General features: G+C 44.1%; 1 long non-coding RNA gene across 1 annotated transcript in view; it reads right to left on the reverse strand.

Moving 5' to 3' along the window:
- Positions 1 to 10,274: 10,274 nt before the first annotated feature.
- Positions 10,275 to 18,500, reverse strand: part of LOC137332760 (uncharacterized) — a 46,149-nt gene continuing 37,923 nt past the window's right edge. The window contains exon 4 of the long non-coding RNA XR_010965742.1: positions 10,275 to 10,662. This is a non-coding gene — a long non-coding RNA (uncharacterized lncRNA). The remainder of the gene's footprint in view (positions 10,663 to 18,500) is intronic.

An 18,500-nucleotide genomic window follows, 5' to 3' on the forward strand; every position in this document is an offset into this window, starting at 1 on the left:
ATGGGGATTGGGCAGGAAAATGGAGTTGAGATTGAAGATCAGCCATGATCTTATTGAATGGCGGAGCAGGCTCGAGGGGCAGTATGGCCTACTCCTACTCCTATTTCTTATGTTCTTTATGAACATTTCACTTTGAAGCACCCAATTGCAAGTTAATCAGAAACAAAGCTCAACATCTCCTTCCATTCCCTCTTGAGTTTTCTTTCCCATCAGTGTGAACATCATTGTTTGTAAACATGGAAGCTCATCCATGCTGTGACAAGGGATACAATTAATTCTTAAACAGATCAAAATCTTAAATTAATTAATCTAATTTGACCGTGTAAAATGATCCAGCAACAATCCATGAGAAACAGTAGAATTCAATGCAGAACTTTTCTTTAACTTAATAGGAGAAACAAAAATGTTTTGCAAAATTGTGCCCCAATTCAATATGATAATTTAATTCAATTTTTTTATTGGTTCATGGGATGTGAGCGTCGCTGGCGAGGCCGGCATTTATTGCCCATCCCTAATTGCCCTTGAGAAGGTGGTGGTGAGCCGCCTTCTTGAACCGCTGCAGTCCGTGTGGTGACGGTTCTCCCACAGTGCTGTTAGGAAGGGAGTTCCAGGATTTTGACCCAGCGACGACGAAAGAACAGTGATATATTTCCAAGTCGGATGGTGTGTGACTTGGAGGGGAACTTGCAGGTGGTGTTGTTCCCATGTACCTGTTGCCCTTGTCCTTCTAGGTGGTAGAGGTTGCGGGATTGGGATGTGCTGTCGAAGAAGCCTTGGCGAGTTGCTGCAGTGCATCCTGTGGATGGTACACACTGCAGCCACAGTGCGCCGGTGGTGAAGGGAGTGAATGTTTAGGGTGGTGGATGGGATGCCAATCAAGCAGGCTGCTTTATCCTGGGTGATGTTGAGCTTGTTGAGTGTTGTTGGAGCTGCACTCATCCAGGCAAGGGGAGAGTATTCCATCACACTCCTGACTTGTGCCTTGTAGATGGTGGAAAGGCTTTGGGGAGTCAGGAGGTGAGTCACTGGCCGCAGAATACCCAGCCTCTGACCTGCTCTTGTAGCCACAGTATTTATATGGCTGGTCCAGTTAAGTTTCTGGTCAATGGTGACCCCCAGGATGAAGATGGTGGGGGATTCGGCGATAGTAATGCCGTTGAATGTCAAGTGGAGGTGGTTAGACTCTCTCTTGTTGGAGGTGGTCATTGTCTGGCGCGAATGTTGCTTGCCACTTATCAGCCCAAGCCTGGATGTTGTCCAGGTTTTGCTGCATGCGGGCTCGAACTGCTTCATTATTTGAGGGGTTGCGAATGGAACTGAACACTGTGCAATCATCAGCGAACATCCCCATTTCTAACCTTATGAGGGAGGGAAGGTCATTGATGAAGCAGCTGAAGATGGTTGGGCCTAGGACACTGCCCTGAGGAACTCCTTCAGCAATGTTCTGGGGCTGAGATGATTGGCCTCCAACAACCACTACCATCTTCCTTTTTTAAAATTTATTCATGGGATGTTGGCATCGCTGGCGAGGCCAACATTTATTGCCCATCCCTAATTGCCCTTGAGAAGGTGGTGGTGAGCCACCTTCTTGAACCGCTGCAGTCCGTGTGGTGAAGGTTCTCCCACAGTGCTGTTAGGGAGGGAGTTCCAGGATTTTGACCCAGCGACGATGAAGGAATGGCGATATATTTCCAAGTTGGGATGGTGTGTGCCTTGGAGGGGAACGTGCAGGTGGTGTTGTTCCCATGTGACTGCTGCTCTTGTCCTTCTAGGTGGTAGAGGTCGCGGGTTTGGCAGGTGCTGTCGAAGAAGCCTTGGCGAGTTGCTGCAGTGCATCCTGTGGATGGTACACACTGCAGCCACTGTGCGCCGGTGGTGAAGGGAGTGAATGTTTAGGGTGGTGGATGGAGTGCCAATCAAGCTGGCTGTTTTGTCCTGGATGGTGTGTTGAGCTTCTTGAGTGTTGTTGGAGCTGCACTCATCCAGGCAAGTGGAGAGCATTCCATCACACTCCTGACATGTGCCTTGTAGATGGTAGAAAGGCTTTGGGAAGTCAGGAGGAGAGTCACTCGCTGCAGGATACCCAGCCTCTGACCTGCTCTTGTAGCCACAGTATTTATATGGCTGGTCCAGTTAAGTTCCTTTTGCTAGGTATGACTCCAGCCACTGGAGAGTTTTCCCCCTGATTCCCATTGACTTCAATTTTACTAGGGCTCCTTGGTACCACACTCAGTCAAATGCTGCCTTGATGTCAAGGGCAGGCACTCTTACCTCACCTCTGGAATTCAGCTCTTTTGTCCATGTTTGGACCAAGGCTGTAATGAGGTCTGGAGCCGAGTGTCCTGGCGAAACCCAAACTGAGCATCGGTGAGCAGGTAAGTGCTGAGTAAGTGCCGCTTGATAGCACTGTCGACGACACCTTCCATCACTTTGCTGATGATTGAGAGTAAGCTGATGGGGCGGTAATTGGCCGGATTGGATTTGTCCTGCTTTTTGTGGACAGGACATACCTGGGCAATTTTCCACATTGTCGGGTAGATGCCAGTGTTGTAGCTGTACTGGAACAGTTTGGCTAGAGGCGCAGCTAGTTCTGGAGCACAAGTCTTCAGCACTACAGCCGGATGTTGTCGGGGCCCATAGCCTTTGCTGTATCCAGTGCACTCAGCCGTTTCATGAAATCACGTGGAGTGAATCAAATTGGCTGAAGACTGTCTTCTGTGATGGTGGGGATATTGGGAGGAGGCCGAGATGGATCATCCACTCGGCACTTCTGGCTGAAGATGGTTGCAAATGCTTCAGCCTTGTCTTTTGCATTCATGTGCTGGACTCCGCCATTATTGAGGACGGGGATGTTTACAGAGCCTCCTCCTCCTGTTAGTTGTTTAATTGTCCGCCACCATTCACGACTGGATGTGGCAGGATGTGGCGTCCTGCGTCTACGTTTGTGAATGATACCTTTCCTCTCCACTCTATTAATGTGTTCTCTTCGCTCTCCTAGATTCCAAGTATGTGTTTCCACATGTTCTTTCGCCTTCCTCGTTCCTCACTGTGTTGAAATGAAGACTCATTGCACATGTCCTACCATGACTCATTCTTTACCAAGACTTCAAACTGTGGAATATCTTCACTTCCTCATTCTCTCCTTTCTTTTTTACAAACTACAAGCTTTTAAAACTTAAGGTTAGCATCAGCTAAATTCTGCTTCTTGATATAAAACAAAAACATAAAATATACAGTGGAACTGACAGCATCTGCAAAGGGAAAAGACAGGTTAACATTTTGGATGTAACCTTTTATCAGAACCGAAAACTACAAGATTATCAAGCATTCTAATTTCCATACACTCCAACAGATTACTCCCACTTCACACAGGTTTTACACCAATCACTATTCCAAAGGATATGCATATGGCTGAACCAAGAAATTTTGATGTAAATACCTCTTCAGGCCATTGGCGGGCGCAACTCTATTTCCATTCAATTTGGGGGAATTGTTCTCTGTCTTTCAGTCACTTTCTTATCCATTCCCAAAGTTTACTCCGAATCCCCGCAGCTTTAAGATTAATTAATAACCTTTTGTGTGGAACTTTATCAAAAATCTTTTGGATGTCAAGGTACACACAGTTTGTCACTTCCTCATAGAAGTTGAGGAGGTTGGTCAGGCAGGATCTTCCCCTTCGGAATCCATGCTGACTGCTGTTAACTTGGTTGTTGTTATACAGATGATCTTTAAGTTTAATCTTGATAATCACTCCATTATTTTGCATGGAGTGGAAGTTAGACTAAGTAGTCTGTTATTGCTTCTTTCTTTTTTGTCGCCCTTTTTGGATATGGGCATCATGTTCTCTTGCTTCCAATCTACTGGTACCTGTCCAGAGTTCATTGACTCACTCATAATAATTGTCAGTGCTTCATAGATGTCCTCCCTGCTGTCAGTACTTTGGATAAATACCATCTATCCCTGGGGATTTTTTTTGGAGCCCATTAGGACAAAGGTAGGAGAGGCAACGGTAGAGGAAAGCCTTGCACTCTGATTCTCCATGTTTGGAACTTTCCCGAGCTGTCCTTCACTTTTATCAGAAATCCCCGTCCACTGTTAACCATTCAGATTGCACTAACTAAAAGGGATTTGAAACTAGAACTCTTCGAAATAACGTGTACGATATGTTAACATATCCAATGGAGAATTAAACTTCTGAAAGCCTATGTCTAAACAGTCATGTTAATCATAAAACACACCTAATAAAATAATTTCTCGTGAAACTATCTGACAGCTCCATCACTAGCAATTCTGGATTTAATGATGCGACCTTCATCAATTATTTATTGTCCCATATCTTTTGTAAACAGTTGTGTAAAAGGAGTTTTCTCTTTTAAAACAAAATAACTTTCCAAAGGCAATAGAACTGTGACTGAATCTTCTCGATAACTGGGTGACAGGCAGTTGTTCCATTTCCACTCTCACAACCCATTTGGCAAGTAAAACCAAAGCCAAATGATGGTGTTTTTTTACATATATAGAATGTGATTTAAACAGATCAAGGCAGCCAATCTGTGTGGGATCATGTCACCACAGAGAATACAAATCTCATTTTGCACATAAAGAACTCCTGGCTATATTTGCAGGTACAACCCATCTTGTCCAGTTGCAGGAGTGAAGGAGGGTATATCTGCAGCGGGATGTAGTGGAATTCGATATATTAGCACTTTGGCTGTCTTCAATTATTTCTAGAAGCTAGTTTAAACTTTCAGAAGAACTCATTTTCCCCAGTTTCCAGGGTACAAATTGCCTACTAATTTTGTCTTCTATAAATTTGAATTTTAGAATAGAATCATAGAATGGTTACAGCACAGAAGGAGGCCATTCAGCCCATCGAGCCCATGCCGGCTCTTTGTACAAGCAATCCAGTTTGCTCCATTCCCCTGCTATTTCCCCGTAGCCCTGCAAATTTTTTCCCTTCAAGTATTTAACCAATTCCTTTTTGAAAGCCACAATTGAATCTGTTTCCACCACCCTTTCAGGCAGCGCATTCCAGATCATAACTACACGCTGCGTAAAAAGGTTTTTCCTCATGTCGCCTTTGGTTCTTTTGCCAATCACCATAAATCTGTGTCCTCTAGTTCTTGACCCTTCCACCAATGGGAACAGTCTCTCTTAATTTACTATATCTAAACCCTTCATGATTTTGAACACTTCTATCAAATCTTCTCTTAACCTTCTCTGCTCTAAGAAGAACAACCCCAGCTTCTCCAGTCTATCCACGTAACTGAAGTCCCTCATCCCTGGAACCATTCTAGTAAATCTTTTGATAGCAAGAAATATGAATTGCATATTATAACGCAGCTCTTTGCCTCCATATAGGAAAATTTAGATTGAGTTACTAAATTTACCAGTTGACATGCAAAGAGCCCCTTCTGCAGTTGTGCGTAGGGCATATTCTAGCACGTGTTGCATTTTGGGTAGGGACATCCGCCATTAACGGGATACGCTGGATACCAGAAACCCATGTATAATGCCACAGTTACCGTCCGATCTGACCCCACTTTGGTAAACTTAAATCGAAATTGGGGAGAGATGTAGCAAGGCAGAAAAGTTAGGTTTAGGGCATGTCCTGCCATGTCTTTGTCGGTCCCATAAATATATAATTTCCTCCAGCCTGCCATATCAATTCTGATTAAGGATTACACCTAATTGGGGGGTATAGTTAATACTGAGGGGAACTATGACAAAATACAAGAAGACATCAATAAACTTGCAGAATGGGTGTGTAATTGGCAAATGAATTTCAATATAGGTAAGTGTGAGGTATTACATTTTGGTAGGAAAATTAAGGAAGCCACATACTCCTTGGAAAACAAGAGTCTGAATGGGGTAGTGAAGCAGAGGGATCTGGGGTACAGATACACAAATCACTAAAAGTAGCGATGCAGGTTAACAAGGCCACAAAAAAAAGCAAACAAAGCACTGGGGTTCATCACTAGAGGGATAGAATTGAAAAGCAGGGAAGTTATGTTAAACTTGCATATAACCTGGGTTAGACCCCATTTATAGTACTGTGAACAGTTCTGGTCTCCATATTATAGAAAGGATATAGAGAAACTGGAGAAGGTGCAAAAAAGATTTACTAGGATGATACCAGAACTGAGAGGTTATACTTATCAGGAAAGATTGAACCGACTAGAAAAGAGAAGACTGAGGGGTGACCTGATAGAGGTCTTTAAGATTATGAAAGGGTTTGATAGGGTAGACATAAAGAAGATATTTCCACTTGCGGGGGAGACCAAAACTAGGGGCCATAAATATAAGATAGTCACTAATAAATCCAATAGGGAATTCAGGAGAAACTTCTTTATCCAGAGAGTGGTTCAAATGTGGAACTTGCTACCACAAGGCGTAGTTGAGGCGACTAGCATAGATGCATGTAAGTGGAAGCTAGATAAACACGAGGGAGAAAGGAATAGAAGGATATGTTAATGGGGTTGGATGAAAAAGGGTAGGAGGAGGCTCCTGTGGAGCATAAACACTGGCATGGACCTGTTGGGCCAAATGGCCTGTTTTGTGCTGTACATTCTATGTAATTCTATGTAAAATGTTAATGTATCTTTCTCATTAAGATGTTGTTGGGCCCGCTGTGCATTTCCAGAATTTTATGTTTTTATTTCATATTTCCCAGATGTAAGGTTTTTGTTTAACTGTGAAAAAACTTAAGCTGAACACAGGGGAGACCTATCATTTTTTAATTGAATGATACAAAAACTAATTATTCTCAATATGGTATAATGTGGTGATTACTAGCAAGTGGAAATTGTCGCTAGAGATTACGTAGATATTGCTTTCCCTACCTGGAGTGCCGTTTATCAGTTGATAGTTACACCACTTGGGCTGTATAATGCACGATGCACCAGCAATTTCTGAGAACCTTAAGGACCAAGTATTAAAAGGCTTTTCTTGGCAAGCATCCTTGTTATAGCCTGATAACATCATTGTTTAAAACAAGGATGTCTGTGGTGCAGTTAAAAGGCTCCAAGAAATATTGGGTTTAAGCTACATCTAAAGTAAAGCTTTTGCACGAATAGTCTATTGTAAAGTGGATCATTAATTACTATAGTTGGTTAATAGTGGTATTATGTCACCAGAAGGAGAAATGTCTTGGCTTTGTCGTTCCGTTGTTTCATACCTGTTAGGACAAGCAGTTTGGTATAAGGACTACTTCCTATCCTGGTTAGGAAAAAATGCGAAAGCACTTCTTCACACAAAGAGCAGTGGAAATCTGGAACTCTCTCCCCCAAAAAGTTGTTGATGCTAGGTCAATTGAAAAGTTCAAAACTGAGATTGATAGATTGTTGTTAGGTAAGGACATTAAGGGTGACAGAACCAAGACGGGTAAATGGAGTTCAGTCACAGATCAGCCATGATCTAATTGAATGGCAGAACAGGCTCGAGGGGCTGAATGGCCTATTCCCATTCCTATGTTCCTATGAAAGTCCAGATGATCCAGAGAAGTAGAATTTTTGGAAGCTACTTCATTAACATGAAGCATTGCTGCAGAAACAAGTGTTAAAATGTTGATAAATTATCAGACTGGGCAAATCCAGCTTGCGAGCATTGTCACAGAATCAATGTGAAGGCACAGCTATAACCCCAAGATGAAAATGACTGCAACCTTTTGAATCCCAACAAGACTTATGGGAATGCACCACTGACACTTGAGGCTGAGAACCGAAACCGGACGTTGAACATCATGATGTGAACCCAATGCACAACTTGACAACAAGTTCGTACAATCCAAGACATGGGTGAATTGGAAGTTGCAAGCCAATAGGTACTCACCAAATCGGGCAGAAATCTTGACAAAAGCACATGAGCACCATTACTGAGATATGAGGCATGATTTTGACTCCGAGCCGGGAAGGGGGCGGGGGTCAAATTGCGGACGGGAAACCTGGAAGTACGGGTTTGACAGGCTGGTCTCAGTGGGAGGGGAGACCAGCCAGGCAGAGGACGTGTTCAGGTAAGTCTTTATTTGAATGGATGGGGGGGGGGGGGAGGGGGCATGGGTTGGCGCAGGGGCATGAGTTGGCATGGGGTCACGGGGAGAGTCAGTCATGGGGGAAGGGATCGGGGGTCAGTCATGGGGGGGGGGAATCAGGGATCGGGGTCGGTAGTCCGTGAGTGTTGGGGGGGGAATCGGGGTCGGGGATCCGCGATCCTTGGGGGGCGATTGGAGATCAGGGTCGGAGTCCGCGATCATGGGGGGGGGTCATGGGTCATCTCGGGCGTCCGTGATTATTGGGGGTGGGATCGGGGGTCCACGATTGTTGGGGGGGGGGCAGAGATCGGGGGCGGGGGTCTGCGATCGTTGTGGGGGTCACTGCAGGTAGGCTTGTTGGGCCTGGAGAAGCACTCCTGCTCCTCCGGGCTCACAAGCTGTGCCAGAAAGCCACCTACCTGTTAGTCTTGGGCCTTCTCGCCTCCTTTCACGTAGCATGAAAGAGAAGGCCCAGGAATCCCGGCTCCCACCCCGGGGTTGAAATCAGAAACTGTGGGAAAATGGAGGCCCACAACCTCCTTGAAAGGTTTTAAGGCCTGACCCGCCTCCTGGGAGCGGTTTGGTCGCCCGCCCCAGAGAAAACTGGAAATGGGCGGGTTGGGGGCGGGTCTGAAATGGTTGCGATTTTGAATGCCCCCCGTCCCCAACCCACTCGTTTTTCACTTTTAAAATTGTGCCCATGGACAAATGAATGCCAAGGACCCAAGCACCAGGGGTGATATAATTACCCTTAGATATCTAACATGTACAAAGATCCCGAGAGTCACCATTGATGTGCGCAACATCAGAACTAAACATTAATGGGTGCCCACAAATCCTGGGCATGCAGATAATATATGCACTCATTTGGAGTGCTTGGAACATTTTTTAACAAGTCCAGAAATTCCATCTCTCCCACTCCAAGTGTCTTTCTTTATTCCCAGTATTGTCTGACCCCCATCATACATTTTCCTCAATGCAGTTTCCACGTAGTGCCATTTTGGTGCTGTTTTTTCTCTAGCTAAAAGGAAGCAAGGGCCTGGTGTAAGTGAAAGGGTTCTGTGCATAACATTTAAAAAAAAGAGCCATTTTACTTTATGACACGAAAGCTGGGTTAGCCCCATCCCCTATTAACATTCCTTTACCTTCTCAAGTTGCTTGCTGAATCCCAGCACTAATTCAGACAGACAGCAAATAGAAGTACACAAAAATGGGGCAAGTTGAGTGAGGTGCAAATAGGAAATAGACACAATGTAGTGATTGCGAGAGGGGGAAGGGGGGGAAGCAGGTGTATTCTGGTGGGGAGGCGGTGGAAATCACAGGGAGATGTGGAATGGGTGGGATGGAAATTTCCATGCCAGAGCTGGAAGAATAAGATACGAATCAACACAATTGACTATTTTATAAACTTCCCAGTAAATTAAATCCCGTCGTCAAATGGTTTCCTATCACCGTGTCATATAGAGGTGTCATCCAGAAGCACACATCCTATACTCCTTTGAGGAGTCTGATATCTGCAATTACTAAAAAAAACCATCTTCACAGCAATTGTATTTTAACCATGTTTTATGACGGGGGTGTAAAGCTTTTGTCTTCGGGAGCCACGGAGATCTGTGCCATGAAGCCTCGAGGGCCACGTTTAGGGCCTGATTTTCCTATGCCCAAGTGCAAGATGGGTGGAGCGATGGCAAAGTGCACCCGACTGGAGCACCGCTGAACCTGGCTGAATTTTCAGGTTCAACCCATTAGCGCGTCCTTGCCTTCGCCTAGGCACAGGAATGCACTGCAAATGGGCAGGCGTCCCAGATCAAGGGGAAGGGACTTATGCCCCACGACGGGCCTGAGAAGTTTGCTGGTTTTCTTGACCCTCTGGCTGATGTCAAAAGCCAGCAACCAGATGACTTCCAACACTGCTGCTCCTCCTTGCTGACTAAGAAGTTAAAAAAAAAAACCTATTCGAGGTCGCTGGCAGCCCGTTTTCTGATCCGCCAATTTGAAGAGGCTGGATGCAAGTTTTGAGGCTTCTTTCAACGGGTGAGCTTTCAGGGGGTCTTCCATATGGAAACCCAAGAAAATAAGATGGTGATATGTATTATTGTTGTATACTGCTAACTGAACACTAGAAGGCCCCCCTAATGGGAGCTAGCATATAGCTACAGTTACACACCAGGGTCTCCTCTTGTAGTTATATCGAAAAGGAATATTCCAGAGAGATTACCACACCAACCTGAGTGTTTATTGGACATAGAATGAAAGAACAAAAGACTTGCATTTGTATAGCGCCTTTCAGAACCTCAGTACGTCACAAAGCACTTTACAGTCAATGAAGTACTTTTGAAGTGTAGTCACTGTTGTAATGTAGGAAACGCGGCAGCCATTTTGCGCACAGCAAGGTCCCACAAACAGCAATATGAAAATGATGAGATAATCTGTTTTAGTGACTGGAGAGAATCATAGAATCTTACAGCAAAGAAGGAGGCCATTCGGCCCGTCGTGCCCTGTGCCTTCTCTTTGAAAGAGGTGTCCAAATTAGTCCCACACCCCAGCTTTTTCCCCATAACCTGGCAAATCTGTCCTCTTCAAAGCAAGAAGGGCTAGGCAACAAATACGGCCTTGTCGGTATCGCCCACATCCTGAGAACAAATAAAAAGAGATGAAAGAGTGCCAGGAAAATAACTGATGACAAGACTAGTACATCAGAGCAGTTCTCAATTATGGAACAATTATGATGGCACCAAAGGTTTGGGAGCTAGCCACCTGGGGCAAGAGGTTAGGAACAATATTGTGGGCAACCTTGCTAGAATTTGATTGGTGGGACAGAGCACAGCCTCACGCATGGCTTCAAATACAACTTGAGATGCTCTCCGTTTGTGGAACTCAATCTCTTCCTGTCTGTCTTTTTGTATCTCTTGTTCTTTCTTTGTAGCAGTGCAAGTGTTAAAGGGTTGGATAATTATTACGGATGTATTGACACATTGCTGCAACGAATATTCCAGTAACCAAAAACTTTACCATACGTACAGCATAATATTTGCCTCACTGTGTCAGATGGTAACGCCATGACCCCTTTACAAAGTGAACAACTGGACACTGTTCATGAACATGTCTGAGATCACAGGCAAAAATAAATTATGACTTATGGTTGTTCTCCTTAGAGCAGAGAAGGTTAAGGAGAGATTTAATGGAGGTGTTCGAAATCATGAACAGTTTTGATAGAGTAAATAAGGAGGAACTAATTCTAGTGGCAGAAGGGTTGGTAACCAGAGGACACAGATTTAAGGTAATTGGCAAAAGAATCAGAGGCGACAGGAGGAGAAATTATTTTACGCAGCGAGTTGTAATGATCTGGAAGCAGACTCAGTAGTAACTTTCAAAAGGGAATTGGATAAATACTTGAAGGGGAAAAAATTACAGGACTATTGGGAAGGAGCAGGGGAGTGGGACTAATTGGATAGCTCTTTCAAAGAGCCAGCACAGGCATGATGGGCCAAATGGCCTCCTTCTAAGCAGCATCATTCTATGATTCTATGACTTGATCTGTGCTGTCAAACCTAATGATTGTACGGAAGCAGTTTAACTGTACAGTTCGCCAAAGAGAGATGGACTCTATCCTAAACTTTAACTATAGGATGGAGCATAAGTCATCATCAAGTAGCCAAAGAAGGTCAACAGGATCCAAAATCGCCAAAGGGCTGTAATTTATTAGTCATGGAGAGAGATTTTACCGTTGAGCCAGGAGCAGAAAAAAAGAATCCAAACTCAAGAGAGATGTGTTTTGAACTATCTGATCGTGGTGAAGAAGGGGAGGAGCATCATGAATCATTGTGTGGGACCAATGCCTTAAGTAAGGGGGATCAAACTCTGAAGGACAGAGAACATTGCTACTGGGATGCTGAGATAAGACAAAAGGCAGAAAAAGTCCTTCTCATTGATATCAACCAGATTAGTGAAATATCTGTCTCCTGATGATTTCCAGCATATTATCTCTGTTGTTTATCTCTAAACACTAAACTTTGAAAGTTTGACGTACATAAAGATTAATGCGCGAATGCCTGACCTTTTCCCAGCAGGATATAGTTTAATGAATTGTGTACTATTGGGACTTGTTTGCTTTGGTTGGGGAAATATTAACAGCTTTACCAGCAAAAGATAGTTAGTTACTTACTTCACTTATAAAAGTTCCAATTAATTACAACCTTGATCTTTGATCCTGAGCAATTAGGAGCTTCCTGAGTGTAATATGTAATTGCCATGACGTAAGACCAGTCAATATAAATGTAATTAAATGATGCAATTCAGAGTTTCCTCAGATAATCTGTCGGGAAGGACATGCGTGGAACACTGACAGAATATAGGAAAAATAAATCATACTTTCTATAAAGCCCAGTACCCGCGCAGTCGATATATATAACAGGTAGAGTTGTCGGAAGTCTCAAGTGATAACTATTATGAATCTGTCATTCGATTTGTCCAACTAAAAAATACATTTGATGCCATGCAGGATGGCTTCAAACAGGTTCTTTGGGGGTAATTTTAACCCTGAAGAATGGGTGGGTTGAGGGTAGACGGGCAGTAAAAATAGTGGGTTTTTGGAGCGTGACCACATCCCTGCTCCACTTCCGGGTTTGGATGCGTAACAGAAACCTGAAAGTCCCTCCCCCTCTTAACGCCGGCGGGCCGATATTTAAAAGGGCAATGTACCTCATTGAGGCACTTAATTTTTTGTGTGTTAGAAATGTCAAACAAATTTAACCTTACCTGTTCGGGTTTCCCATCACTTCTGATTCACAGCTGGTGAAAGCAGGCAGGAGGGGCCGGATCCATGAGGTGAGTGCCTTTATCGCACTGATTGGGGGCCTGGAGGAGCAGGAGTGCTTCTTCCAGGCCCATCAAGCTCACCTGGTATGATTGGACCCCCACGATCGGCCAATCCTCCCCCCAATGGTGGACCCCACCCCCTTACTGGTGGACCCCCTGATCTTATCCAAGGCCCACCCAATGTTATCCACATCCCCACACCATCCCCCATCCCTCCGATTTCTTCCACAGCCCACAATCTCTCTTTTCCTATCTCCCCCCTCTCCGATTCGTGGCTCCTCCCCCTTCCGACAGGCAGCCAGCCTTTCAATCTGGCTGCCTGGAGTGCGGGAAACCTGAAAAGACCATAAGACCATAAAAGATAAGAGCAGGAGTAGGCCATTCAGCCCCTCGAGCCTGCTCCGCCATTTAATGAAATCATGGCTGATCTGATTTTTACCTCAACTCCACTTTCCCGCCCTTTCCCCATATCCTTTGACTCCCTTGCTGATCAAAAATGTGTCCAACTCAGCCTTGAATGTATTCTATGACTCAGCCTCCACAGCTTTTTGGGGTAAAGAATTCCAAAGATTCACGACGCTCTGGGAGAAGAAATTCCTTCTCATTTCCGTCTTCCGACCCTTTATTCTGAGACTATGCCCCCTAGTTTTAGACTCCCCCACAACATCCTCTCAGCATCTACCCTATCGAGTCCCCTCAGAATCTTGTATGTTTCAATAAGATCTCCTCTCATTCTCTCATTCTTCTAAACTCCAATGAGTATAGACCCAACCTGTTCAATCTTTCCTCATAAGACAACCTTTCCATACCCGGAATCAACCTTTTTTTTCATTCATTCATGGGATATGGGCGTCTCTGGCAAGGCCAGCATTTATTGCCCATCCCTAATTGCCCTTGAGAAGGTGGTAGTGAGCCGCCTTCTTGAACTGCTGCAGTCCATGTGGTGACGGTTCTCCCACAGTGCTGTTAGGAAGGGAGTTCCAGGATTTTGACCCAGCGACGATGAAGGAACGGCGATATATTTCCAAGTCGGGATGGTGTGTGACTTGGAGGGGAACGTGCAGGTGGTGTTGTTCCCATGTGCCTGCTGCTCATGTCCTTCTAGGTGGTAGAGGTCGCGGGTTTCTCTGAATTGCCTCCAATGCAAGTATGTCCTTCCTTAAATAAGGGCACCAGAACGGTATGCAGTACTCCAGGTGTGGTCTCACCAGCACCCTGTACAATTGTAGCATGACATCCCTGCTTTTATACTCCATCCCCCTAGAAATAAATGCCAATATTCCGTTTGCCTTCCAGATTACCTGCTGCACCTGTATGTTGACTTTTTGTGTTTCATGTACAAGGACACCCAGATCCCTCTGTACCGCAGCATTTGTAGTATTTCTCCATTCAAATCATATTTTGCTTTTTTATTTTTCCTCCCAAAATGGATGACTTCATATTTTCCCATCTGCCAAATTTTTGCCCATTCATTTAACCTGTCACTTTCCCTTTGCAGATACTTTGTGTCCTCATCGCAACTTGATTTTCCATCTATCTTTGTATCATCAGCAAATTTGGCCACAAGACACTCTGTTCCTTCATCCAAGTCATTGGTATATATTGTAAATAGTTGAGGCCCCAGCACTGATCCCTGCGGCACCCCACTAGTTACAGATTGCCATTTTGAAAATGACCCTTTTATCCCGACTCTTTGATTTCTGTTAGCTAGCCAATCCTCTATCCATGCCAGTATATTACCCCCAACACCATGAGCTCTTATCTTGTGCAGTAATCTTTTATGTGGCACCTTATCGAATGCCTTTTGGAAATCCAAATATACTGCATCCATTGGTTCCCCTTTATCCACCCTGCCCGTACTTCCTCAAAGAACTCTAATAAATTTGTCAGACATAATTTCCTCTTCATAAAACCATGTTGATTTTCCTTGATTGTATTATGAGTCTCCAAATGTCCTGCTACTACTTCCTTAATAATGGATTCTAGCATTTTCCCAATGACAGATGTTAGGCTTTCTGTCTCATTCCCTTCTTGAATAGGGGTTTTACATTTGCGGTTTTCCAATCCGCTGGGACCTTTCCAGAATCTAGTGAATTCTGGAAGATTACAACCAATGCATCCACTATCTCTGTAGCCACTTTAAGACCCTCGAATGCAAGCCATCAGGTCCAGGGAACTTGTCAGCCTTTAGACCCATTAGTTTACCTAGTACTTTTTCTCTAGTGATAGTGATGTTTTTAGTTCCTCCCTCCCCTTTGCCCCTTGATTTTCTACTATTATTGGTATGTTATTAGTGTCTTCTACTGTGAAGACAGATACAAAATATCTGTTCGAATCCTCTGCTATTTCCTTGTTTTCCATTATTATTTCCCCAGTCTCATCCTCTAAGGAATAATTACTTTAGCTACCCTCTTCCTTTTTAGAACTTGTAGAAGCTTTTACTGTCAGTTTTTATATTTCTTGCTAGTTTACTCTCATAATTTATTTTCTCCCTCTTTATTATTCTTTTAGTCATCCTTTGCTGATTTTTAAAGTTTTCCCAATCTTCGAACTTACCAGCAATCTTTGCCATGTTGTATGCTTTTTCTTTTAACCTGATACCATCCTTGACTTCCTTAGTTAGCCATGGTTGGTTCACCCTCTTTGTGGAGTCTTTCCTCCTCACAGGGATATATTTTTGTTGCAAGTCATAAAATATCTCTCTTTAAATGTTTGCCACTGCTTATCCACCATCATACTATCTAATCTGTTTACCCAGTCCACTTTAGCCAATTCTGCCCACATTCCTTTATAATTGCCCTTATTTAAGTTTAATATAGTAGTTTCAGACCCAAGATCCTCGCTCTCAAACTGGATGTGAAATTCTATCATGTTATGATCACTGCTTCCCAAGGGATCCTTTACTTTGAGATCATTAATTAATCCTGTTTCGTTACCCATTACCAGATCCAAAATGGCCTGTTCCCTGGTTGGTTCCCTGAAGTCTTTGTCTAAAGAACAGTCCCTAATACACTCTATGAACTCCTCCTCAGGGCTATTTTTGCCAATTTGATTTGTCCAATCTATGTGAAAGTTAAAATCGCCCACGATTATTGCATTACCTTTTTTACAAGCCCCCTTATTTCCTGATTTATATTTTGCCCTACAGTGTAGCTACTGTTGGGGGGCCTATATACTACTCCCACCAGTGATTTCTATCCCTTGCTATTTCTTACCTCCATCCAAATTGATTCAACATTTTGTTCTTCTGAGCCAAGATCATTTCTCACTATTATACCAATTTCATCCTTTATTGACAGAGCTATGCCACCGCCTTTGCCTTTTCTCCTATCCTTCCGAAATGTTAAATAACCCTGAATATTTAGCTCCCAACCTTGGTCACCTTGCAACCACGTCTCTGTAATAGCCACAAGATCATACCCATTTGTTTCTATTTGTGCCGTCAATTCATCTATCTTATTATGAATGCTGCACGCATTCAGATAAAGAACCTTTAATTTTGTCTTTTTATCATTCTTTCCTACCCCGGCCCCATTTGCTAGTGCACTCTTATGTTTGTACGCTCTGTCCCTTCCTGACACACTCTGTTTATCATTACCCACATCACTTTCCTGTACTACTTCCTTGTTTTTTCTCTTTATCAATCTAAACTTCGCCCCACCTGAGCCCTCCTCCCCTCTATTTAGTTTAAAGCCTTCTCTACCGCCCTAGTTATTCGATTTGCCAGAACACTGGTCCCAGCATGGTTCAGGTGAAGCCCGTCCCAACAGAACAGCTCCCTCTTTCCCCAGTACTGGTGCCAGTGCCCCATGAATCGAAACCCACTTCTCCCACACCAATCTTTGAGCCACGCATTCATCTCTCTGATCTGATTTACCCTGTGCCAATTTGCTCGTGGTTTAGGTAATAATCCGGAGATTATCACCTTTGTGGTTCTGCTTTTTAATATAGTCCCTAGCAGCTCAAACTCCCTCAGCAGAACCTCTTTCTTAGTCCTACCTATGTCATTGGTACCTATGTGGACCACGACAACTGGATCCTCCCCCTCCCACTCCAAGTTTCTCTCCAGCCCTGAGGAGATGACCTTAACCCTGGCACCGGGTAGGCAACACAGCCTTTGGGACTCTCGCTCCTGGCTGCAGAGAACAGTGTCTATCCCTTTAACTATACTGTCGCCTACTACAACCACATTCCTTTTTACTCCCCCCAGTTGAATGGCCCCCTGAACCACGGTGCCTTGGCCAGTTTGCTCATCCTCCCTGCAGTCCCTGCACTCGTCCACAAGGGCTGCAAGAACCTCGCATCTATTGAACAAGTGCAGAGGTTGAGGCTCCTGCAATGCTACCTCCCGGATCCCCGTACCTGCCTCACTTGCAGTCATACCCTCCTGTCCCTGACCACGTGCCAATTCTATGGTATTTAGTCTAAGGGGCGTGACTGCCTCCTGGATCAAAGTGTCCAGGTAACGTTATCCCTCCCTGATGCATCGCAATGTCTGCAGCTCGGACTCCAGCTCCTCAGCTCGGAGCCGAAGTTCCTTGAACTGCAGACACCTACCGCAGATGTAGACGCCCTGGACAAAACTGTCCAGTAGCTCCCACATATTGCAGCTGCAACACATCTCCTGCCCGGTCATAACTATTTTATTTATTTAATTGATTACTACAATGCCAATCACATTATTTTTAGGTTGAACCAAGTACTGGCCTTGTTTAATTTATTAAATTAAGTTTAGTTTTTTTTAAAAAAGCACAAATATTTACCTTCAATTGTGTTGCAATCACAGATTGCAACACACTCATTTGGCTTCCGGGTTCCCCACACGAATATCGACAGACACGTTGGGTTCCTGGCTCTGAACTAAAATCATGCCCTTTATGTCTCTCCACACACCATGCACATTGACTGGGTACACTTAGCCAAGCTAGATGATTTTCTTGTCAAGCTACACAAATATACTAGTCTGCCACTTGACACCCTCTTCCACATAATTGCAACATGCTGTTAGTCAGATGTCCTTGAAGTCCTTTGATGAGTAGCCCAACAGGATTGAGCCAGTGCTTCTGACATGTTATTTCTCTCCGAGGCTGACTGTGAAGAAATCCCACAACAATGGATTTTTTCGAAGTGTTTGTATATTTTGTTTAAAGATAATGGGCCAGAAATTGCTGGAAAAATAATGGGGTGTGAACAACGCACGCCGTTATTAATGTGCAAATTGGCCAGCAACTTGTGGCGAGGAAGAAATACCCCATGAATTACGAATCGCCACACGTTGCCGGTCGATTTGCGCTGCTCCACCGTTAGCTTCGCGAAAATGGCATCTCGCCCTTAACCTCCCAGTGAGTTTCATGAAGTTGCTGCATTTTCACATTAATTGCCCATTAAACTCGAAAGTAAGTCTAGTAATTAATAGTGTAACTACCCTTTTAACGATGTGATAATTCTTAATAACTGCCTATCTGGCCCAGAAAGTGAACAATTAAAAGTGTGGCGTCTCAGTCCTTCAATTTTATTTTTTTTCTTACTTTTCCTTTCTGTCTCTTTTTTCTCTCCCTCTTAATCCAATCTTTCCCTCACTTTACTTATCTTTCTGTGCCTGATTTGACTCTAATTCACCCTCCTTCTCAGTCCTTCCTCTGTTTATTTCTCA

This window comes from Heptranchias perlo, chromosome 15, assembly GCF_035084215.1.
Source record: "Heptranchias perlo isolate sHepPer1 chromosome 15, sHepPer1.hap1, whole genome shotgun sequence".
NCBI lineage: Eukaryota > Metazoa > Chordata > Chondrichthyes > Hexanchiformes > Hexanchidae > Heptranchias > Heptranchias perlo.